Source organism: Microtus ochrogaster, linkage group LG4 (assembly GCF_000317375.1).
Source record: "Microtus ochrogaster isolate Prairie Vole_2 linkage group LG4, MicOch1.0, whole genome shotgun sequence".
In the NCBI taxonomy this organism is placed as follows: domain Eukaryota; kingdom Metazoa; phylum Chordata; class Mammalia; order Rodentia; family Cricetidae; genus Microtus; species Microtus ochrogaster.
Genome location: NC_022030.1, coordinates 3,022,109 through 3,048,312, shown reverse-complemented (window position 1 = coordinate 3,048,312; position 26,204 = coordinate 3,022,109).

Here is a 26,204-nt window from a genome sequence, read left to right as displayed (position 1 = left end):
AAAAAAAAAAAAAAAAGAACTCACACAAATCAAAGAAAAAGGCAGCTAACCAGAATTTTTGAATAGATACAACATAAAAATAGGTACCTTAATATCCAAGAAACATAAATACTCAGTTGCCTCATGAAAAATAAACCTGCTATGAAACAGCATTAAACTTCCGCAGATCAGGAAAACCTAGAATGGTTATCTGTACCAAATGTCTTTGTATCTCATAGTCCCACACTGACAATGCCCAACTGTAGAAAAGTGACTACATAAAGCATAGTGCCTTCAAACAGCAAACAAATTCAAATAATAAACCAACTACCAATAAGAGTGTGCATTCTATACAAAATACCTGCAAGCATTTCAAACACATATTATAAGGGAACAAAGCTAGACCAAAAAAGGACATTCAATGATATGCCATTTCCACCAAATACAGAAGTAGGCCAAATTAGTCTACAGTGTTAGAAATAGGAATAATAATTACCCTTGGATCAGTCAATAACTACAAGTTTGAAAAAAATGGGGCATTATGGTTGCTGATATTATTCTGCTTTTCCATTTAAGTGGTTATACAGGTACACTTAGCTAAGAAACATCTACATTTGGGTTTTTCGTGTACATTCTGACACACTTCAATAGCAGGATCTAAAAATACAGAAGAACTAGAGAGCTAATCCAGCAGGTAAAGTGTTTGTCACAAAAGCCTGATGACTTGAGTATGTGTGTGCACTCACACTCAAACACACAAACTATGTGAATGCACATGTGCGTGTGCATACTCACTAGAAATAATAATTTTTTTTAAAACTCTCAATGAGTCAGACAAATGAAGAGACAAAGTGAACCACTTTTACTGGGGTTCTTCAGAGCATCTTAGATGTTTTAGAATAATCTTTCAAAAGGCATGAACTATTGGCATGTTCAGTGGTATTGTTGAATCTAATATGTTAAACAGTAGTTACGTAGAATTACTGTGTAGATCCCAAGAACGGTAAGCTCAGCTATAGTACTCAAAGGTATTTTGAAGGGGCAGAGGAGATGACAATACAGTCCGTACACTCACACACAAACACACACCATCATACTTACACATGCGACTATACTCATTTTAACATGGTCTCACAGTATCACACTCACAACCACCAATATACACATACCCACATACCTACCAACACACTTCCTAAAACACTCAACACACACTCATCCAAATCCACACTCACACTCATGTAAGGACTTCCATTCACCCTCACAGTCACGTGCTCACACACTGGCACGCTCACAGACACACATACACAGTCACACTTCCTTTTAAATGCATTTACTTTTTATGTATGAGGGCATATGTGTGTATATTTTAATATTTTATGCTCAAACCCCAGTAACAGTGGCCCACTTTATTTTCTCACTTGGCTGACTTATCAACAGTTTTAAATTTTTGTTTTACTTATTATTATTACTGTTATGTGAATTATTAAATTTATTTATTTGTGTATTTTTTGATGTATGAGTGCTCTGTCTTCACCTACATTCCAACAGGGGTCATCAGATTTCTCTACAGATGGTTGTGAGCTGCCATGTGGTTGCTAAGAATCGAACTCAGGACCTCTGAAAGGGCAGCCAGTGCTCTTAACCACTGAACCATCTCTCCAGCCCCTGTCACACTTTCTCTCACATGCACTCAAACATGGGCATTCATACACAAACATTCTCTCTCTCTCTCTCTCTCTCTCTCTCTCTCTCTCTCACACACACACACACACACACACACACATGCACACACTCTCACACACCCTTATAGTTACACTTACATTTTTATACTTGTACAAATGCTTTCATATTCCCTTACAGTCTTACACTGACCCACATATTCTTACACATTTCAACACTCACGCCCTTGAATATTCACACATATTCACGCTGTCTCTCATTCTTGCTCATTTGCACTTTTACATACACAGCTTACAGACTCATATGCACACTCTTGGCCCCCACAGACACAAGGGCAGTGAAGAATTCTGAGATACTGATAAGGGTTTAGTGAAGGGGTGCATGACCTGAGATTTTATGCTTTGTGATATTTAGTTAGACAATATAGTTACAATTTATGTGTTTTCTGACTTAAAAGTCATATTTTAAAAACCATGCTGGTAGAGAGTTGGTAAAGGATGTAATATCACCATTTTGAATTGAGACAAAAAATAAAAGTAGGAAATTGGCAGAAGGGAACAGCAGGCTAACACATCCGGAAAGGTTGCCACAACTCCAGTTCACCACGATTACAACTGACTGCAAAAGTTCATCTGTAAGGGGAGACTGCCCGTTCATTTTCCAGCTGCCCAGACCAAAATAATCGCACAGAAACTATATTAATTACAATACTGCTTGGCCAATAACTCAGGTGTACTTCTAACTAGCTCTTACATCTTGAATTAACTGATTTCTACTATTCTGTGTATTGCCATGAGGCTGTGGTTTACCTGAGTAAAGTTCTGGCATCTGTCCACTTCTTCAGCTACATGGCATCTCCCTGACTCTGCCTACTCTCTATATCTCTGCTTGGATTTCCTGCCTGGCCTTATTCTGCACTGCCATAGACTGAAGTAGCATCTTTATTAACCAATAGTAATAAAACATATTCACAGCATGCAGAGGGGAATCCCATATAATTTCCCCTTTTCTATCTAAATAAAAAGGTTTTAACTTTAACATAGCAAAAACACATCTAACAAAGCAGGTATCAAACAAGAATTATAGCTACAATATTTTTATGTGTCTAAAGTTTCATATCTAACTTATCTTTTATCATAACTAAGGAAAACTATAACTATTTGTCTTCAATTCCATCAAAGACTCCAGAAGGATATAATATTACCTAAGTAAAGAGGAAGTGCATTGTAAACAACTTCCAAAACTCTAGAATTGACAGTGACATCTCATTGCCTGGACAGTCACCCAAAGTTCTTCTATAATGTTGGGGCATCCATCTATCTTCAGCCTACAGTCCCATAGTATTGAGCAGACTTTTCCAGGAAGCAGGAAATCTGAAAGACTGTTTGGCAGTTTGGCAGTCACTTTCTGTTGTGTCCTGTAGAATATCTGGTAGACTCTTTCATGAAGCAGGAACCCTGAAGGACTGTCTTATCTTCTTTAGGCAAGTTCAGCACTCATTTTTCTATGGGTACTGTATGTCCAGTTTATACAACATATCATCAAGCAGTCCAGGCAAGAGCAGTTTCTTGTTCAAATGGCTAGCCTTGTCACATTGAAGGCAAATTCCCTAACAAGTTTCAATACCCATCAACTTCTCTGAAATACTTGGTGCTTCCAGAAGCAAACATGTCTCAGTGTTAAGAAATGTCTAAGTTCTTAAAACATTTTAAATACCATATTCTGTAGGGCTTTGAAAGGTTGAAATTATCTATCTAGCTGAAATACATCTCTATATATCTAGAAAACCTAACTAACCTGATTAAAAGTCTGATTATTATAATTGACTATCTATTAACTTGTATTTCTTAATTATACATTTTTAAATGATCTGCGTAAACAGTAATACCTTAAACAAGAGTAGAAATACACATATAACAAAACTGGCTTTAAATTTGTATCAAAAAAGCAAAATCTATACCAGTGTCAAGTATTTATTTCTATATCATATCCCCTTGTTTTTGGTTTTTTTTAAGAACATGACTGTGATCATTAAACATTTATAACAAACCCTACTAAAATGAAAATCAACATTTATAAAAAATTATTTTAGGAATTTGAGTATTGTTTTCTCCAAACTACTTCCTGCATTTTTGTTGGACGAAGCATTTTTAGGGTTCTTTATTAACCAATGGTGATAAAACATATTTGCAGGATACAGAGGAGAATCCCACATCTACATAGGCTTGCTGAGCATGAGCACAGCATAAGACACCATATTCAAGGATACAGAGTATCATGCAGGCGCATCGCTCAGAAGCAAAGTCCTGATTCTCAAAGACACTTTTTTTCTGAGAATTATTCATGCACAAGAAAGAAGACCGTCTCAGACTCTCACATTTGGGATTTGCTTCCAGGTATTTGTAATCGACTTCAAAACTGCAAATGTTGCTTTGTATCCACATAATTTTGTTTTCTAGCTGGACTTTCCTCTTCAGAATTAGCTGTGTAAACATGGGTAAGGTTACCAGTGTAGCCAAGGCAGGTTGTCCTGTGACTATGGTCTGGGAGTCTGAAGCAGGATGTATTTACAACCTGGTTCAGCTCATTCTTATTTATTTTTTTAACTTAGTATTTTCCCTATCTATTTGTTGTTTCCTTTAAGGGAGTGTGTCAACTTGCCTCTGAAGAAGCTGCTCCTTTAAGGATTCTTCCTTCTGAGGGTAATGAACAGGATTCTGTTGTCTTTCAGTGGTCTCCCAGGATGGCCGAGCATCTTAAAGTATTACTATCCAAACCCTCAAAAACGTGCTTTGCTTTGCTTGGGTGTAGGGTATGCCAGCGTATGAGCTATTCTGTCATAAGCTGAATACTGGATTTTCCTTGGTCCCTAATGACATTGGCAGCATCAGTTTCTTTAAACCTTCTAAGGGGGAGAGGAAATGAGCTGGCCTAAGGGGCAGCTCTTCTTGGGTTGGCGCATGCTGAGTGAACCGAAACAACCCAGTCAGGAGTGGTATTGGTGAAGAAAAAGGAAGTTGCTAAGTGTCAACTTCAGGAACAGACTTGTTTACCCACCAGAGCCACCACCAAGCCCCAAACATCACTTGAAATGACAGACCCACACCAAGGGCTTGAAACAGGAATCTGTGCTTGTTTAAAGAGTTGCCACTGTGGCCTAACTCTCTCCTTCAGTGCTGGCCTTGATTCCCTGCTATTGTCTCTTTCACTAAACCCAGAACTGAAGACACTGAGGGTGCAGCCTTGGGCACTGTTTCCTTTGCTTCTCAGGAATGTTTACTGAGGTGTGGTGTTTTGCAAAACCTTTAATAAGTAGTACGCCATGTTCTCCGAATCTCTATTTTTCTAAATATGTGGCGAGGACACTGTTTCTTGCTCTTTTGCCAGCCTTCCAGAACATTCCTACCACTGGGAATTCAATGCCATCTTCTGAAAGTAGTCACTGTGACCAGAGCTTTATACTGAAGTATTATATTCACATTTTCAAAATAAGAGGGACCTTATTTCATAGACAATCCCAGACTAAAGTCCATCAAGATTTAGCAGAAGTGTTTTTCTAAAAGGCAATGTATATAGAGGGAATGTCATTCATGTTTGTCTTCAGTATATTATGAGGTAAAAATGGCAAAGAAAACTTCTTTAATATCTTCTTCAAGTCCTTTTGATCCATTCTGCTATTAGTTATCATAAGGCACTCAGACCAAAAATACTGTCGTTAAATAATGTCAACATCTGCTTCTGTACATGAACACAGGATTCATTCTCATTTGCCACCATGGGCCAACATGGACAGAACCCATTTCTCCTTGCAGTCTGACTACATTGGCTGCTTTTTCTTTCTTATGCCTGAGAAAATGTGGAAGAGATTTGCATTCAGTTGTCAAATAGACTCAAGGGACAGGCTTACTAAGGAAAACCATTATTTTTGTCCCTTTCAGTGGAGAGATGGAGGTTTACCAAGAATGCACATGGAAGACATTTCCACCTAACCAGAGACCAGTTTTTAGACTTCACCAGAATGCTTGCCAACCATGAAGGATGTGACCAATTCGAACTCCATGAACTGGCGGTGCCCCTGTTTGAGGAAGGATTTGCTTAGGTTTCTTTCTTTAGTAGTGTTATTTCTTTTCAAAGTACACTGCAGTTACTTAATGCGTCATTTTCCAGAGTGCATCATCATGGCACCTGTGATTTACTGTACTGCGGGGGTGAGAGCATCATTATTCAGCAAGATGCTCTGGAAACTAAGGACTTGGACTGAATATTTGAAAGGAGTGATCTGATGGAAAAGGAGGCAATGAGCAACAAACTAGAGCAATTGCCTTGGAAGATGAAGTTCTTAACTTTAACCTTGAGATATTAAATAAAAATAAGAGAATCATCTATGAAGATATATCATAGACATTTTTTCACATATTAAGAAATTATAAGTGATAAAAAATTTAGTGGAGCATATGGTGACAAAAGAAGTCCTTGTATGTATTGGAAAGACAATTCATTTTTAAAAGTGTGTTTTATGGAGTTTTAAAGCACACTCTTCTATTAAAATCATCAAGGCCTCTTTACCCATTAGTCTTTAGAGAACAGTGCCAATGAACTGTGAGATTTTTTTTTGAGATCTACAAAAATTTTTAAAACATGAAAAAAGAGAGAGATTGTTGTAAACCACAAAATAAAGGTTCAAAATGGAAATCAATAAATGCTTAACTGGAAATGTTGGAAAGTAACATTGTATCAGCTATTCAGCTGCAACTCTTCCCTCACAATTTTGGCATATATTATATTTCATGTGCATTAAGGGTAGATATTTAGTTTGTTTGATATTTAGTTGTGTGGCCAAAGCATAAGAGTGCAAAGTCCCAAGAACTTCCTTGAATAAGAACAATAGAATCAATATAGAAATCTGTGTTGTCCTAGAGTCATTGGAAATTAGACAATGGAAAAGTGAGAATCAGGAAGGGCAATGTTAAACAGCAAAGCATCAGGTTGGGAGAAGATAACCACCCCACCTCCGAAAAGCAAGCAATACTGGAGGAAACTTACCCTCATTCTTTGGGATTGGGACCTGCGAGATAATATTGACCTTTTGTTTGTTTTTAAAAGCAAGTTTATTTTAGCTAGATAAATATGGCAGTAACATCTAATTCTGGATCTGGTTATGACCCTTATGTATACCCCCTGGATAATGGCATCTGGTGAGAGTTTGGGTGTGGAGGCAACAGGAGTGAATTTTAGACGAGAAGGAAGACCTGGGTCAGAGCAAGCCCAGTATTTGGAAGACTGGAACATGAATGACTGGATAGAGAAGCTCAGGTGAGGACCTGGCTTAGATTCAACTACGTGGCCAAATGCCCCTAATTAATGGGAATTATCTATTCCTCCTATTCATTTCTCAGTCAACAAATAAAGCAATAGAGAAGAGGGTACCCTATTCATAGTGTAATCTCTATTCTATGGATTTGATGGAGAAAGCCTCAAATGTTTTTCTGAAGACTATTTTTTGTGTTCTCTTTCTGTCTCTCTCTCTCTCACTCACTCACTCACTCACTCACTCACTCTCACACACACATAATATTCCCAAATTAATTATGTTAACTAATTATGTCAATTTGTGATAAGAATCTAGACAAACAACGTTCCAGCTCCTAATCAAGACTTATGTGATTGGCAGCATATAATACTATACAAATTGTCAGGGAACAAATAACTTTTAGGCTTTTATTCATTATTGATGAGACTACTTTGGAACCTCTTACCCAGAAGGGTAAAAATAACATCAGGCCAGGAGGTAAATTAGGAGAGAAGGAAACTGAGCATACAAAGCAGAATTAAGGGGAAATAGAGAAGGAAGTCATTAAATTAATTTAACAAAACTGAGATTGACTCTCAATAACTTCTTGTTTAACTTTTTATATAACTTCCCTAACTTGCAATAATTCTGTTGATTTGAAGTACAGTCAAGACTGAGGTGGAGAGGTGAGTTCAGTTCTTTTTTCATTTTTTGCCTGTTTGGTTTCTTGGTCTGGTCTTTCCCATATCCTAGGTTTTTCAAAATCAACGGCATCAGCCACCATTTTTATTCCTGCTTTCAGCTCTCTGAGACAGGTTTTCACGATGTAGCCCAGGCTAGACCTGAGTTTTACAGTAGTCTTCCCACCTCAGCTTCCAGAATACTCAGATTACAGATGTGGGACATCTCACCTGGCTGGGACTTTAGTTTAAGAACAGTTATTCTCTCTGGATGAATGAAGCCTTGTGCTTTTTTTTTTCTTTACTGAGAAGATACTAAACATATTATTTTTCTTGTATATTCATTTTCAAAATCTAATTTCCAAGAAATGTATATACCTATTGTAGATGCCTGAACAATACCTAAGGGAAATTACTCTCCTGGCTAACTTTCTCATCCTTTCTCACCTCACCTGCTAGAGATGAATACAATTGCTTCTGTGTTCTGAAGCTTGTTTTCTGTTGTCAAGGCAGTAAGAGTGACTTCCACTCTAACAAAGGTCAACAGAGCCACAACCTGAGCACAGAGCCCTGTTTTCTCTTGACTCAGTTCTTCTCTTCTGAGCTGAGTTTTCTCAGGATTGAAGAAGAGCATCCTATAATATGCAATGCTTGTCTCTATATAATGTAACCATCTTGATGACTTCACAACTGGGAATCTTTCCCATAAGGCTTCTCAAGCTGTGAAAGACATGTGTGAGACAACGCATCACTGTCTGAAACACGGATGCTGGAAACAACCTTGAGTGTCCTGCACACAGGGACAAGGTGAAGCTAAAATAAAGAATCATCGACAGGATGTAACTCATTTATATATGTAGACATGGAAATATGTTTAGCAACAAAAACAAGGAAAATATGATCTAATAAATGCCTAGACTAATACTTATTATGTATAACATGATATATGTATTCACAAATGAACTTATTTCATCATTGTTAACTTTCAAACTTTTTGTGCATTGCATACATATGTCATATAAGTGCAATATAGCTATAAAATAAATTCCGGAGAATGACTTCAATGTATTTAATACAGAAATATTACATATTTATACAGAAATGTATAAATAGGTACACATTCTTGATGAATTCAAAGCTGGCCTTTACCTTCTAGGATTCATGAAACACTTTTTAAAATTATTCATACCCTCATTTAATTTTGTGTGTATGTGAGTGCATATGGCTGAGCAGGGAGATCATCAAGGCCCCAGAATGTGCCTGCCTTCCAATGACTAGGTTTAGAAAGATGTGTCTTACGTTGAAGAGCACTGCCAATATTTGCAACCACAACAAAAAGTGGTTCAGAGAAGCAGATTGTTTAGGGCTCAGAGTGAGTTCATTGGGAAAGCAGGCAGGAGACCCTGGGCTCATCAGCAGCAACCAAACCTGAACACAAGCAGGATCCTTATTCTTGGCACTGGTGATACATGGCTGTCCTCGTTCTTGTGTGAAGAACATGCACTTGAGTTATAACTGAAGTGTTCAAAGCTTTCAATGGCTTAAGCAAAACCTACAGGGAAAGGGTCAAAGTAGATATGAGTTAGACTCACCATGAAGTTTTTCCTTTTTCCCTTCTTGGTTAGTGACTTATGACTGAAACAGTTATCTATGAAGAGATTTGAATGGCCCTGGAAGGACATGCTGTGTTCCTTACAAATTACTGTCCCCTGTAAATAGCCTACCTGAAAAAGTAGAAATCTCTCTATGTGTGATCCTAGGACTCATTTTAGTCACTTAATTCACTCTTTCTTACTGTCATGCATTTCTTTGAAATCATGATTTTTTTGTTTCTGATACGACTACAGGAAAAGATCTATGCATCATCCGATAACTACATGTAATGTTGGAGAATAAATAACTTACATGCCAGGCAGTGGTGGCACATGCCTTTAATCCCAACACTTGGGAGGCAGAGGCAGGTTGATCTTAGTGACTCTGAGGCCACTCTGTTCTACAAAGCAAGTTCCAGGAGAGTCAGGATTGTTGTACAGAAAAACTCTGTCTCCAAATTAATAATAATAATAATAATAATAATAATAATAATAATAATAATAATAATAATGTCTACCTCTCCTTCTGTATCCTTCTGCTACTCATAGTTATAGAACATATTTGAAAACTAAAGAACTGCTCTGTATTAAATTTGGAAATCTTACTATTAGTCTAAGCTGACACTTGCCTGGAGTACTTCCAACTTACTCCTGTCGTCTTGGCATGATGCTGAACAGAAAAACCATTTCAAATCTACCCAGGTTGGAAAATTAGTTAGAAACCTACCATCTACTGAGGGGAAATATCTACAATTGTCCCAATTTCCTATTTATTCTCTTCTTCTTCACTTTATACCACAGTCACAGACGCCAAAGCTAAAGGAGGCTGATTGCATGTTCATTGAAAAGGTATTGACCCCCAGGCTCACACCACAGCACGGCAGAATGCACACCCATTGGACTCTAAGGAGCTCTCAGCAGCACAGGCTAAAATTCACAGCTCTGTGAAGATGAAGCTCTGTGAGAAGAGAGAGAAGCAGCTTATGGAGCATCTCTCTGTCTCACCTCTGTTAATTCCCCTGGCTGTGACCCAGGCATTTTCACAAGGACGTTGATGACTTACTCCATACTATCTTTATGGATGGAATAAAATTCCAATGCATCACAAATGATTTGGTTAGCTAGCTTTCAACCTGCCCATCAAAAACAACAACAAATCTTGCTCAGTACCTTGGTAAGCTCAGGGAAGTTTACAAAGAAAACATTAGTCATTCCGATGTGTTTTCTGAGCTTATCACTCTATTCTTTCTCAACATTAAATGATCTTTCTTGCATGACATTCTTGAATATGCTTTGAGCTGTCCAAGGATATTATTTTTTAATTATAATCTTTTTCTAGTTCAGGTATTTTACACTGGACGTTTACCATCAGCCGCAGTTTAATTAGATTGGAGGCCAATGTGTTTTTTTAAAAAGGAGATAACTGAGTTAGCCCCCTAAGTCAGTTCAGCAGTTTTGAAAAAAATGGCAGAAGCATGTTTACTTTTCTTGTTGTTTGTCGCTCATTTTGATCATTATCATAGCTCTGATTTGACGAGGTGTGTTAGAAAACAGCCTCTCTTCTCTCAGAAGCATTTAATCAGCAGTTGACACTGCTACGAAAACACTTGAACTGAACATTCTTGAGTGTGTGTGTGTGTGTGTGTGTGTGTGTGTGTGTGTGTGTGTGTGTGATATGTGGTGCATGTATGTATGTACCCATGAGTGTGTGTACACAGAGGACAGGGAAGACATTGGATATCCTTCTCTAACACCGCTCAGTTCATTACTTTAAAACAGACCCTCAACAAAAGTGGAGCAAAGATGGCAGCTAGTAAAAGCCAGCAACCATCTGTGTCTGCCCCATAGAGTGCTGGGATTACAGTCATGCATGCATGTGGCCACACCCAGATTTCTCTTTTAACAGGAGAGCTGGGGATCTGAATTAATGTGTTCATGCTAAAGCAACCAGAGTCACACATACTGAATCCATCTCTCCAGCTTAAAATGCAACATTTTTTTCATTATAATGGCATTGGTCAATTGAATACACTTATTAAATGTCTATTTAGGTATTTTTAAGATCTAACCCTTACTGGAAGGATAAACCCTTGCTTTGTCTTCTCAGATGTTGTACACCTTACTTTATTATAATTCTGACTTCAAAGAGACTGAATTCTCTTCCTGCCTTTTTTCTTATTGTCTATCATGAGCATCTTGCTTTTTCAGTCTTCATAAGACCAGCATTGCAAATCTCATAGTACAACAAGCCTAGCTGCTGGTCACCTGGACCCATGTCTTTTGTGGTTCTTTACTTCAGCCTCTTTCTGCTCACCTCACCCCAAACTCCTAGGTAAAAGTGACTGTGTCCTCTAAGATGCTGTAACAAAGTACCTAATACAAGCTGCCTTGAGTGAGAATACCTTGTTTTAATGTGTATCTTCTCCGAATACTTCTATACTTGCCCGATAAACCACATGACAAAAAGCACCCTGAAAGAGTGTAAGAGACACTGGCTTTTTGGAAGCTGGATTCAGAACTCAACTGTTTGGCCTTGCCTACTAAGTCTGGTCTTGAGACACAGACCCCAGGACTCTGCCTTCATTCTGGTGCTACTGACTTCTTTTTACATCAGTGTGAAACTGTACCAGAAAGCTTGAATGTATCCTCAAAGTCCAATAAAACAAACATTTCTTGTTTTGAGATCAGTCTCCATTTTGGTCCCAATTTTCTCGAAGTGTCCTTATACTACCGAACTTCTCAGTTATTCTATTTAAAACAGTTCCTATAGATAGCAATTGTCAGTGATGTCCTAAAACACAGACATGGAAAAAGTGGGGTAACAATGATGCTCTAGTTATCATTACTTCTTTCTCTGCTTCATAAATAATTTTTGGTGGCTTTTCAATAAACCATAAGGCAATTGCTTTCTTTGATATAGAAAGCTACTTTACAATCATTTCCAGCCAACTTTCACCTTCATTGTCAGAGACCATCACCTTATAATCATCCCCATGTCTATACACCCCACATCTCAAACAGAATAGGCAAAACAGTTCCCCCAACTGACTTTGCATTATGCTGTTATTGTTTCTTTTTCATTTCCCTGAAATACTTTTCTATATTTTTCAGGATGGATTCTGGTCGTATTCTAGAGCCACTGGATTATTTCCCACTTAAAACAGCTTTCACCAACCCCCCATAAAATAAAATCTATTATTTCTCTCCTCACTGCTCCTCCATTGTTAGTGCTCTCATGACTCTCAAAGATTTGTTACTTGAGAGAAGATGGACACCTCGAGAGTCATTTCTATCTGCAGAAGCAGCATGAACAGAACCCTGTCTTTAAGCAGTCACAGGTTGTTTGGGTGTTAGCTGTTATGTCATCTTTCTGGAGGCCTTTGCTGAAAGGCCAAGACTCCACACCAGAGAAGGCATTTAGTATGAAAGAGCTCTTCATGACTATTAGAGTTTAATAAGGGTAACTAGCCTTGGACTTTCTTTTAAACCCCAATATCACATATCCAAACTTTTTTTCTACTTCCATCAAGAAAACTGATAATAGGTCAGAGCCTCTATTCCTTGGGATTTTGCTAATATGAATCATATATTCTTTTTACTTTCTCCATGAATATTGCTTTTCTTATAAATACTTTGAATTTTTTATATCTTTATCTTAAAACATTTTTAAATGTAATGCTCATGAAGACAATATAAAGAATATATGATTTATACTGCCAGTCCAAAGTGCATGAGGATGGCAATTATTGACAAATACCAACCAGATATTTAGAGAAAATATGTCATGTTGAGAAATAAAAATACTCAGAAGATGGAAAAAAGTCCTAAATGAATTTGTTAAATAAGTCAACTCTAAACAAAATCCCAGCATCCTTCCTGAAATCTGCCACTTAAATTTTATTAGAAAAATATCTCATGTGATGGGTAGTACAGCAGCTCAAAAGATCATTGAAATTAAAATGCAAGAGAATCTGTATTATAATGAACCCAGGAAACAATGCCAGGTGAAGATTGCATGTTGGAGTGTGCAGTATGGTTGTTCCTCCTGGGGCTTCATTTCCAATAGTTCCAGCTTTCTTTGGTTAACTATGAGAGAAAATATCAAGTGGAAAATTCCAGAAATAAACAATTCGTGCATTTCACCCCCTCTCTTCTGAGGCATGAGTCACCCTTCCGTCTAGCTTGTCCACAATGTCTAGCACACCTGTCTGTAAGTCACTTCATGGCTCACTTGGCTACCAGATGGACTTTCCATGTCACAGGACTGTGTTCAAGCAGTGTGTAAACTTAGTCACCATATCACAGTGTCTACATCACTCACCTCATTTCATAACACTGGTTTTGATCATCTCATGTACAAGAAAGGTAAATAGTGGAAGGTTCATTGGGAAAGCACATTTTATAATGTTTATCACATTGTATTGTTGCAATTATAATTTTATTATCTTTGGTAATAATCTCTTTCTACATTTGATTTATAACTTAAAATTTATTCAGGTACAAACAGGAAAAAAGTGTGTGTGTGTGTGTGTGTGTGTGTGTGTGTGTGTGTGTGTGGTATATTCCAGTTCTGCCACAGGGTTAAGATCCAGTTATGATATTAGACTCTGTACTGTCCACAAATGAGGAATTTTATTTTTAGCTGTGTGAGGCACTTCCTTGAGGCTTTCCCAATGGCTTTCATAAATTTGTTTTTCTACCATCAGTAAACAAGGGTTCCTTTTTCTCCCATACACTTGTAATCACTAGTGTTTCACGACAAGCCTTTCTAACAGGCATAGGGCCATAATACATTATGGTATTCATTTTCATTTCCCAATACTTGATGATATTGAGCATATTTTCTGTCCATTGACCATTTGTATATTCTTTAAGAAATGTCTATGTAGGTCATTTGATCTCATTTACATCAAATTATCATGTTTGCTTGCTGTAAAATTGGGTTCCTTATATATTTTTATTCTAGTCCTGTATTGAATATATAGTTTGCATATATTTTTCTCCTAATCCATATATTTCTATTCATTGTTTTTCAGTGTTTCTTTTATTGTATAAAAACCTTTGCACATCAAATCTATTTTGTGTGGGGATATGCAGTTTTCCCTGAACCAGTTATTGAAAAGACTGTCCTTTTCTGTGAACTGAGATGTTTGGGTTTATTTTGGGACTATTTACATTGTTCTTTTATTTGATACTTCTTTTCTGTTCTGCTGTCATCCTATATTGCTTAGTATAGTTTTGTTAGATATTCTGAAATTAGTTACTATCATGTTTACAACTTTGTTCTTAGTGCAAATTTCCTCTGCTATTTGTGATCTTCTGTAGTACCAGAGAAGTGTTAAGATTTTTTTCTATATCTGTGAATATTGACATTGGAATTTGATAAGCAATTGCATGAATTATATATATACTTTTGGAATTATGGAAATTTAAAAGTAACAAATCAGCTTCAGAGATCTACCTCGGTTGGTAGAGTGGTTGCATAGCACACATCCTGAGTCTGTTCCCCAGCAGTGAGTACACCAGGCATGGTTGCACACCTGCAATGCCTTCACTCAGGAGATGGAGACAGAGGAGCAAAAGCTCAAGAATATCCTTAGCTACATAGCTAGAACACATAAGATCAACTTCAAAACCAATTAATTAATTAATGAAAATATGATAATTTTATCTAATACCAGGACACAATAAATCATCTATTCTGTGTTATTGTAATGTATTTAATAAGGGTTGAAAAGTGTTCAAAATCCAGATCTTTCATCTACTTGGTAAAATTTATTCTTAAATTTGTTTTGTTATTATAAAAGAAAATATTTTTATAAAGTCTTTTTTTCTACAAATCACCACATTCAGGGATCCTTCCCCAACCTATATGTTTTGGATGGTGCAAATCTGCCAATAGCAATACATCTCCATGCTTAAATAAGATAAAGATTTTCTTACATGATACATAGAACATGGTTTACAGTGTGCATCTGAAGTTCTTTCTGAGATTAAGGTATATTTTTGCTTTTCCCAGTGTTCTAGTTTAAATGTAATTGGCCCCCATAAACTCAAAGGAAGTGGCACTATTAGGAAGTGTGACCTTGTTGGAGTAAGTGTGGCCTTGTTGGAGGAAGCGTGTCACTGTGAAGGTGAACTTTGAGGTCTTCCGTGCTCAAGCTACATTCAATGTGGCAAAAGGTCCACTTCCTGTTGCCTGCAGATCAAGATATAGAACTCTCAGCTCCTTCTCTACCACCATGTCTGCCTGCATTTTTCCATGTCCCATGATGGTAATGGACTAAACCTCTGAAACTGTAAGTCACCAAACTAAATATTTTTCTTTATTAGAATTGGCATGATCATGGTGTCTCTTCACAGTGATAGAAACCCTAAAACACTCAACTATACTCAATTCATACCCAAAGAGAATGGCACCCAAAGATAATGACTTTTCAAATAATACTCATTTGCTAATTTTGTGGGTCAGATCTATCAATTTGCCTATCTAGCAGTGGAGAAAGATAGCTTTAAATTTGAAGTGTAATTCATACTTGAAAAGGCTTTTGGGAAACAAAGCAGCAATGTCTTAGAAGGAAAATACCCTATGGAGATATCCATAGAGGTGACGTAAGGATTTTCACAGCCTTGTACTTTCAGGTATTTATAAAGGGGGAACTTACTCCACTCTCTTAGGCATTTACAGAATGTCTCCATCCCTGCACTATTTGGGTACAGATAAGACCTTCTGCCGGCAATGGGAACTTACAGAGGCCGGCCAGACAGTCCATGAAAATAATCAATGTGGGAAAAAAACATGGCACTGTCAGCTTCTGAATGGGAAGCTGTCTCACAGTTAGACACTAAACCATAGACTAAATAGAAATTTCCTGTACTGAAGGAGAAATATACATAGAATTCTTAGTGAGTGATATCCATTTAACTTTATATAATATTGTCATGACTTGCAAATGTAAACTGTTTTCCTTGTAGAAATATTGTTCTCACATTGAAGTAGGGCTGCCTCTAAATGAATGGGAAAGCATCTCTGAGGGACAATAAAGCCCCTGATACTAAAGCTGTACATGGTATTAATGCTAAACAAACAGCATACTAGCTCATAAATGAATATTTATTTTGTAAAAATACCTAGGATTTTTAATTCATTTGACATTTACTCTAACAAACTGTGGCCTAAACACCAAATTCTCTACTGTGTTAAAATAGGGTATCAGAAAAGGTTATCTTTAAAAAATAATTTTCATTGTATAAATTTATCATACCATTTAAGATGATATGGTGTTTTGAAACAATATGGCCCCCCAAAGAAGTGGCACTTCTAGGAGGTGTGGCTCTGTTGCAGTAGGTGTGGCCTTGAAGGAGGAAGTATGTCATAGTAAGGAATGGGCTTTGAGTTCTCCTTGCTCAAGCTTCACCCAGTGACACAGACCATTTCCTGTCATCCACAGTCAAATGGATATCACTCACCAAGAATGCTATGTACACATCTCTTCTATGTAACCCTCTCAGCTCTTTCTCCAGCATCGTGAGGATAATGGACTAAACCTCAGGAAAATGAAAGCACCCCAATTAAATGTTTCTCCTTTATAAGAGTTACCATGGTCATGGTGTGTCTTCACAGCAACAGAAACCCTAAGACAGATAATAAAGAGTACTTTTTGTCATTGTTCTGTATGTATGCATCTAGGCTTCTTGATAAGTTTTGAGTTTAAGGGTACCAAAGATAGATGAATTGTCCTTATAGACTTGGTGTCTACATAAAATGTGGAAGAAAATGAACAAGAAGGGAAGTGACAGAATGGAGTCAGAAAAACTGTCAAGCACTTCTTCAGTGTGAGGCCCAGTGAATATGTTCCATGCTCTCAGTCAATAAGCTACTGATTCCTTGAAGGGACAACCATGATGGAAAGATGCTCATACAATCTATTGCAAGCCCACACCTCGGGAACTTCCTTGAAAAATCTCTGGTCTGGAAATGAGGTCTAGTCAAGCAACTCACGATAACCTTGGAGTCATTTTACTACCCATTAGCTTCTGCTTTTCTGGAAAATGGAATATATTACTCTTAAAGGTGAAATTTCAGTTGTATATACATAATGATGTTTATGTGTGTTGTTATAGCTTGAATCTAAAATGTCCCTACAGACTTCAAATATTTGTTCCCCATTCTGTGACACTGTTGTAGAAGACTGTAGGAGGAGATGCTTGTTTATCCTGGCTGCCAAGAACCAAAAAAATCACACAGAAAACTGTATTAATTAAATCACTGCTTGGCCCATTAGCTCTAACTTCTTATTGGCTAACTCCTATATATTAATTTAAACCATTTCCATTAATATGTGTATCACCACGAGGTTGTGGCCTACCAGCAAAGTTTCAGCACATCTAACTCTGGCAGTGGATTCATGGTCTGTCTATGACTCTGCCTTTCTTTCTCCCAGAATTTAGTTTAGTTTTCCCCACCTACCTAAGTTCTGCCCTATCAACAGGCCAAGGCAGTTTCTTTAATCATTTACGGTAAGCACAGCATACAGAGAGAAGGCCCACATCAGAAGACACTGTGTATTAGTCACCATTTTCATTGCTGTTGTAAAGTCCATGAGTGAGACATCTTATGGAAGGGTTGATTTATTTGGGTTCATGGTTCCAGAGGGATGAGTCCATCACCCGTAGAGTGGTGTCATGCAGCAGCAGGCAAGAATAGCAACTGGAGCAGCAAGTGGAGAGCTCATATCTGAAACTTCAAGCTGAAAGCTAAGGGAATGAACTGGGAATGATGTGCGGCTTGTAAAACCTCAAAGCCCTCTTCCTTCAACAAGGCCACACCCCCAAACGTTCCCAAACAGTACCACTAACTGGGAGCCCAGCATCCAAATGCTGAGACTACGGGAAACATCTCATTTAAATGACCACACTATGGAAACTTGAGGAGTTTTATCACTCAAAGTGGGATCTGGAGACTCATGCAAACCTCAAATGCCTGTGTTGCTCCATGGATTTTGGTGTTCTCTGATGTGAGCAGTCTCTTCCATAGGCTGCTGCCTCAGAATGAGCTGTTCTGGGATTTTTCTAGTTGCAGTGTGCTGAAATCCTCTGCTACTGTGGTCCAGATGCAACTTACCTCACTTAAATCACCAGGCATTATAGTCATAGGGGCAAAAAAAAGGAGCTAATACACATTTTTGAATATTTGAGAGTTCTTGAATACATGTAAATTTCATTTAATTTTCATTTGATTCACACAGTGTAGAACTCACCCATTGAAAGAATTTCATCAAATTTCTTTTAGCATTTTCAGAGTTGTGCTCCAATTACCATAATCAGTCACAACATAGCACAATTTCCCTGTGATTTGAATTATAGTTTTCTTTTAAATAAACAATGCTAGATCTTTAACAGAAGGCTCTTTAGGAGAACCACGGAATTTCAGAGCCAGAATCAATGTCACCTATACAGTACAGAGATAAAATTTCTCCATAAGTTTTACAACCAGGGCAGAGCAGATTCCTGACTCTAGGCCTTCAGACCAACACCAAAGATAATAGTCTTTCTCATGCATAACTGGCAGTCTGTTGGTAATAGCTCTATTCATAAAGAACATAGAATCATTTAAGTCTTCCAAAATCTTCATTACAAAAAACAAAGGTCCCAATGTGGGGGAATGGCTTAGTCTGTAAAGTACTTGATTCAGGATTGAAAACTTAAGTTCAGATTCTCAGAACCTATGTAAAAAGTCAGATGTGGTATGGTGCTTATCATCCCAGGGATGGTGGTGAGATGGAAAGCGGAAGAGGCAAGTCCTGGCTTTCTCTAGCCAGCCATTCTAGCCTATCTAGCAAAGTTTAGGCCAATCAGAAACACTGCCTCCAACTAGAGGTAAAAGGTGTCTGAAGAATGGCATGTGAAATTGTTCTTTGACCTTCACACATTCATACAACTGTACCCACAAGTACAACACACACACACACACACACACACAGAGAGAGAGAGAGAGAGAGAGAGAGAGAGAGAGAGAGAGAGAGAGAGAGAAAGAGAGTAAAGGTTTAATCAGCTTAACATGTGACTAGTGAAATATAAAATCATGTGTTAAGTGTTTCAGTGGCACAATGGCAAAAATCAGTGTTATTTCAGATAATAGAATCCAATGATCAAAAATATGCATTTTAGATTTATATAGGTCTTTTAAAGAATTACCTTTTCACTTTTAAATATGGGAGCAATAATATTTACAACTCTTATAGAGGAGAGAAGATCCTGGAGATAATCAATGCATATCGTGGAGTCAATGTCAAGGTAATGTAATACATCGTCTAATACATGAGGCAATGTGCCATCTGAAGAGTACATTTGCTCCTTATACATTTGAACACTCTCAGTTTTAACCCTTTTGAGTATCCTCAACTTAATGATTTGCTTTTTTGCTTGCTTTCTGTGTAGCTGCACTAAGTGTGGTACTCATTGTATAGTCCAAGCTACATTGAAAACTCAGTGCCCTACCCCTGTTTCTGGAATTACAGGAATGTATTGCCATACCTGGCTCAAAGTTCACATTTAATTTTCTAAAGTAATATCTAGTTCTCTGATATTTGGAAGTCCATCAAAGCATATTCATGTGTATTATTTCACTTGAACTACTCTAAAAATCTAACATGAGCACTGAGAAGCATCTGTAGTTTGATGGAGATTTTTTCTTTCTTCAGTATGAAGATGCTTGCTATGTCAATGACCTGAAAAATGAAAATAGGGAGAAGACTCTGAAGCCTCAACTTTATACCCAGCTGAAACAAATCCAGTGGCAAACAGCTTTCTATTGTAGAGATGATGCTTTGCTAGGGTTAAATTAAAGTCCCTTTCTCTTGAGCCTGGTATAGACACCGTTAGTTATTGATGTGTGACACCTTCCATACCAGTGTGCTGTCACCCCAAGAGCTGCAGGGAAATGACTTCTAAAGGAGAGCTCAAAATGTCAATGTAAGCAAACACTTTTACAGAAAGAAAAACGGATATTCTTTATATTCAATTTCACCAAGTTCTAGGTTTGTAAAGACAGGCTACACCTGTCACACCAATTCTCACAGCATCAAATACTTACAAAATTCAAGGAAAACATCTCAATACTAGGAAAAATAATTGGAACCAATTTGTTGAAGGAAAGGCTTTTCTAGTCTACCATCTAGCCTACACCAATGTCTTTGCCTAGTTTACAAAGCAGCACTATCTTTCTTTTAAGCTGAATTGACCTTTTCTTCAATGTACCAGTGGGCCATTAAACAATCTAGGCCCTAGTCCTCTCTAGCTGCTACAGAAAACCTGGATCCAACAGATGTAAGAACCAATGGATGGCTCCACTCCACCAATCCCAGGCAGACGTTTCATTTGTCATCTTTTGTTTTGATTAACATTACTCAATGGAAATTCGCCTTGGGAAGGCAAAGGTAACTATTCTGAGGCTATTGTAAATGGCTAAGATATCAGAAAAGGTCATTTCATACTGTATCGTGGATCTTTCTCCTCCAAAACAAGAGTTGAAGCTGTAGACTTTGCTGTCTTGGGGTGTTTGTATTGAGGTTGAGTCCTGCTTCCAGGCCTAGGCTGGCTTTGAACTCAAGGCAATCTCATGCTTTAGACTTCTGAGTGCTGCAATTATAGCATGCCTTTGTGTTCTGATCCCAGCCATGTTAACAAGCCCACAGTTATGTGTGCACTCCCCTTCAGTCTTTGTACAACCGTGCTGTCTATCTGCACTCACACAGGGCTCAGACCCCATTATGTCCAGTGACGTTTTCTGAAGTCACAGTGGTTAAGAGCTGAAAGACAGCACTGGAGAACATTCAGAGTCCCTCACACACTTTTCTGCTGTCCCACAGCATGCTTCTAGCTCTGTTTACTCTCGGATCATTAAACTAACCCTTATAGAGTTCACCAGCAGCTCAAGAAAGACCGTCTTTTTCCCTTCACCATGTATGGTTTCTGTCTCACTGCGTCCATTTCTATGTCACATGCTGTTCCTGAGATAGATTCTCCCAGGCTCGCCCCAGGCTCACCTCTGCCCCAAAAGGGAACAGATGCTTGCTGGGAAGAGGCACGTAGAAATTCTACCCAATCGCTTGCAGCTTCGATTCTTCATACAGCGCTGAAAGGTTGAATATCTCATCGGGCTGTTATAAATAGATTCTGATGTCTGTCCCTGTAGCTCACTGGGAAAGAATGCAAACAGTCCCAGGAATGAATACTCAGGAAGGCTTTTGCTGCCTGGTAAGAGTTATTTTACTTTACATGACAACATCATCTTCCAGACACGGAGGCCTTACATTTTTAGCTTGTGAGTTTCTTACCCTTAGGAATGATGTTTCACACGATAGAGAGACAGTGGGTGGGGGACAGGAAGGAGTAAAGAAATGTGCTGAACAATGCCTTTCTTCCTCAGTCGGCCTTTAAAGAAACACTTCAGTTTTTAACCAAATCTGTCCATCTGGCTACAGTTTCTAACAGCAAATATCACTCACGTAAAGTCCTTTGAGAAAGATGTGCAGGACGTTAACAGCACAAACCAAGATAATACAAAAGGCACAGCACTGAGTCCAAAGAATCAAGAGACTTTCAGAGTGTAAACTTGTTTTTCTTCTTTCATGCAAAGAAGTGAAGAAGTGAAGAGTGGTCTATGTGATTATAATATCCATTACTTTAAATTGAAACCAGACAACTTTACATATAAAGACGGTGGCTGTCAGTACACACGGAAGGGATTTTGAGATTTGGATTTCAGAACCCCCAAATATTTCTCTTTCTTACTTGATCAAGCATTGGCTCTCAATCTGTGGGTCACAACCCCCTTCAGCTATAAATATCTGTTTTCCTGAATAAGAGTAGCAAAACTGCAGTTAGTTATGAAGTAGCAATGAAAACAATTTCATGGTTTGAGGTCATCACAATATGAGGAACTGTGTTAAAGGACCATAACATTAGGAAAGTTGCCAATCACTGTTCTACAGGGATCCAGTAGTGTTAAAGTAGTGATACCTTGCTTTCCATTATGATCTCTCCATCACTGATCCAATTCCTTGTGACTGTGACCTCCAGCTTTTTGTGACTCCAGTTCATTTATTTAACTGAAGTCCTAGTGCTGGAGATAGAATGTTTGATGCTGTGTATAATTCTGAATTAACAATTTTAATGATTCTGAATTCTTCAAAGAATAATGAACTGCATAGAGAGATGACAATCTAAAGGCTAGGGAAGTGGCTCCATGGATAAAATGTCTGTCATGTATCTATGAGTACCTGAGTTCAGATCATCATCTGTCTAAAACTCCAGATGTGGTAGCACCTGTTGCTGGGGCCAGGGTGGGGAGAAGTAGATGCGGTGTTCGCTGACCTGACAATCTTGGCAAAATTGCAAATTCCACATTCAGAGAGGGGCTCTGCCTCAAAATAGGAAGTGGAGGGTGACTGAGGAAGACATCTGACATCAATTTCTGTCTTGATACTCATATCTACAGGCAAGTGTACACACACAGAGAGAGATATAAAAATCTACAGCAATGTCTAGACATATAAAAATGTCATTAGATGCTCTCTGATTTGGGACAGTATGGTGGAGAGCTTTGAATTCTAGTCTGATCCATATTTGCAGTAAGAACAAGAGTTCTAACAATACCCCAATGATATTTTTATAAAACTATAGATAAGAAATGCTTGGAACATAGTACAGTTCTGGAGTTATAAAATGTTCTGGAGTTATAAAGTGTTTTCACCAGCTTAATCATTGGCTGTGTCAATCAAACCATAGCTACTACATTTATTTAAGGTCCCTAGAGTATCTAAATGTATTTATTTTAAACTGAATCTTCTAGGCAACTTTCTCTTTCTGGTTCATGAGAATGTCATATTAATTCTCAGCTCTGTTAAAGTTTAGACGATGTCCAAAGCTCAGGTAAAATACCTTTTCAGCTGGCCTCGCTCCCATAAGAAGAATGTGCTCATGACTAAATATAAATATTTAATCTATATTTGAAAAACTATAGTTTTCAAAGAATTCAGGACTGATTTATTTCATCCTGTTGACATTTCCTATGATGCTTATTAGTTCATCCTGTCACTTTTCTCCTGGTTAATATCAATCAATCAATCAATCAATCAATCAATCAATCAATCATCAGTCATTGAGGCTATGTCATCTACTAGAGACTTCATAATGCTGAATTTGAACTAGGGGTTTGTTCTCAACAGACAAATTCTGTATCACTGCACTATATACCTCATCCCTTCGGACAGGATTATGATAATGATGTAAGTATCATGGCATTCATGATCCTAACTCATACACATATCAAGACTAAACATCAAGAGAATTTAAAATTAAATAATCTCAACCTATTCTCTTTGAAAAAGAACAAAGAATGCTCAAATTGCAAAGAGTTAAAAAAAAAAACCATAGCCCTGAAGTTGGAGTTTGAAGTGATCCAGAACCACACTTGGGGTTTAAGCTACCTTCTGTCATGCTCCGAAAAAATACAGAAATTTTAAATACAGGTTTTCTTGTCAAAGATAGGCAAGGATCACTCAAAACTTAAACAATGACTCTTATAAATTTCTAAATCAAAGAACTAAATATCCTCAAGATGGCACTTTCCTGGGAGATGATAAGTGTGATATATCATATCAGAAGGGCACATGGGATCTCAACAGTGCACTGAATACTAACAATTGCCAGTGAGCACGGAGCTGTATTGTAGCTAAGCAGATGGGTCCCAGTGCTAATAACTATGCTACCAAGCTAAAAGAAGTTGTGAAAACATGCTTTCCTCTACAGATACAGACTTCTCAAGTCACAGAACTGCAAACAGAGACATGTGCCAATAAAAAGTGGTCAAAAATTAGAAAATTGTCTTATAATTAGAGTAATTCCAGGGGCTCAACTTACTTCATATTTGAAAATGATGAGCTTTGATCTTAGCATCAGTTAAAAACACCCTCCCAGGTACTATTTCCTTTTCTTCTATAATTTAAGACTTAAGAAAAAAAATCCATGTCAGCAATTTCACATCCTCCCTTTGCACCTGGCAAATTGCTGCTTCAAACTCACAAGTCTCCCTGAGCTCTTGGCTCATGCCAGCTCTTGGTTCTCTGTGAACATTACAACAAACCATCTCAATGATGAAGATTATCTTCAGCACACCTCTTGTTTATACGTTTCATTGGACTTAAGCCGCCCCAAGATATTAGAACTGGGAAGGTCTCAAACTAAAGACTCGCCTTCACATGCTGAGACGGGAAAGCAACAAAAGACAGTTTCAAAAGAGCCATCGATGACATGGGCAGAATGCAGAATACGATTCCACACGGGAAAGAAAGAGAGCCTCCAGACAACTCTGAATGTCATTCAATAAAGACATAGTTTTAAGATTCTGACAGATCATAAAGGAATTTTGACAGAACAATTTAACTTTTGAAATCCCTAAATGAGAGGAAATGATGTGAAAAGTATTAATAAAGGAGTCGGTAAAACATTAAGCATTCACCTCTGTTTGGCGAGCATGTGAGTCATACCACTGAGTACTTTTTCATATCCTTAGCATTTTATTTGCTATTTCAGACCATTTCAAAGCATTGAAAAGATTGTTTCCCTGGGAAAGTTTGTATTTCAGAAGAAATTAATGGGCCCAGAGAAATAAATGAAATAAAGTTGTGATGGTGTGCTAGCTTACTCCCCATAAAATCCTGAGACAAATAACAGGCAGACAGTTAAGAGTTGTCGGGGAGCCATTGTGATGGGTGGGGGGATTGGGAGAGGGAGGGATCACTGTGAGCCACTGGGAAGGAGAAGGGAGGGATCCGCTAAAGAGCGTTGAGATGAGTTTCGACCAATGCAAGAAGGTGACTGGGATACTGGATCTCTGGAGAAAGGCTGCATGATGGGTAAGACAAGAACAGATCTGCCAGACTGGAGTTCTACACAGCCAAGCAGTCTCATGAACAGTAAACACACATGCTACATAATGAAGGCCACTGTGGTTTCTTGAATTAAATTAAACAATGAATAAGAGAAAAAACTTTTTGAGTTTTTTTTTTGTGGGATTCTTAAAAATAATACTGAAATTTGCTCCTTAATTCTAAAGACAAATGGTGCAGTTTTTGCCTCATCCGGTTTCAGAGTCCAATAACATACATAATGCCACTAATATTGTATTAATGTGGTATTAACAAGTGTTCCATAAAATCTATTGGATGATTATTGTAGACATGTTTCAGTAAAGGTTGCAGTTATTGGCTCAACAATGCACTTCTTCCTTTGCCTGCCCATGTTTTCTGGGCACTCTTTTTATACCAAATACTCTACTGGACACTCAGAATACCATGAGTGAAGAAATGGTCCATGACTTCTTGTGACCAGTGGTAGACAAACAAATGAACAGAGCTTAAAATCTGGCTGTGGCAGAAGCGCAAGCAATGTCTCTCTTAATAAGAAGGATGGTTTGTTTTCAGGAACTTCTCATTAGAAGTCAAAGTGATACAAGATGCACTGATATTCCAGGATGAGGCAAGAGCTGCGTCTCTGCAAATGTGTCTCCATGTTTATCTGGATCTCATGTTGGATGGCAGTGCAGGTGGTTCAACCTTCTTGATCAGGAAGCCTCTGCCCAGGCAGTGAGAGTGGACAGATTGTTAGGAGAGAACAAACACACCAACCTGTTGCCGTCTTGGAACATCATACTAGTAAGGAGAATACAGGCTTTTCCAGATGTTCCCAGGATGGAAGAACAGTTGAACAGTTACTGCAACAACTAATGGATTGTTGAGAAATTGATTTAAAATATGCAGAAAAAACTAAGCAGCGATCCTCCTTTGAGCTTTCTCTCTCTCTCTCTCTCTCTCTCTCTCTCTCTCTCTCTCTCTCTCTCTTTCTCTCTCTCCCCCTCCTTCCCTTTCGCTCTCTCTCTCTCTCTCTCTCTCTCTCTCTCTCTCTCTCTCTCTCTCTCTC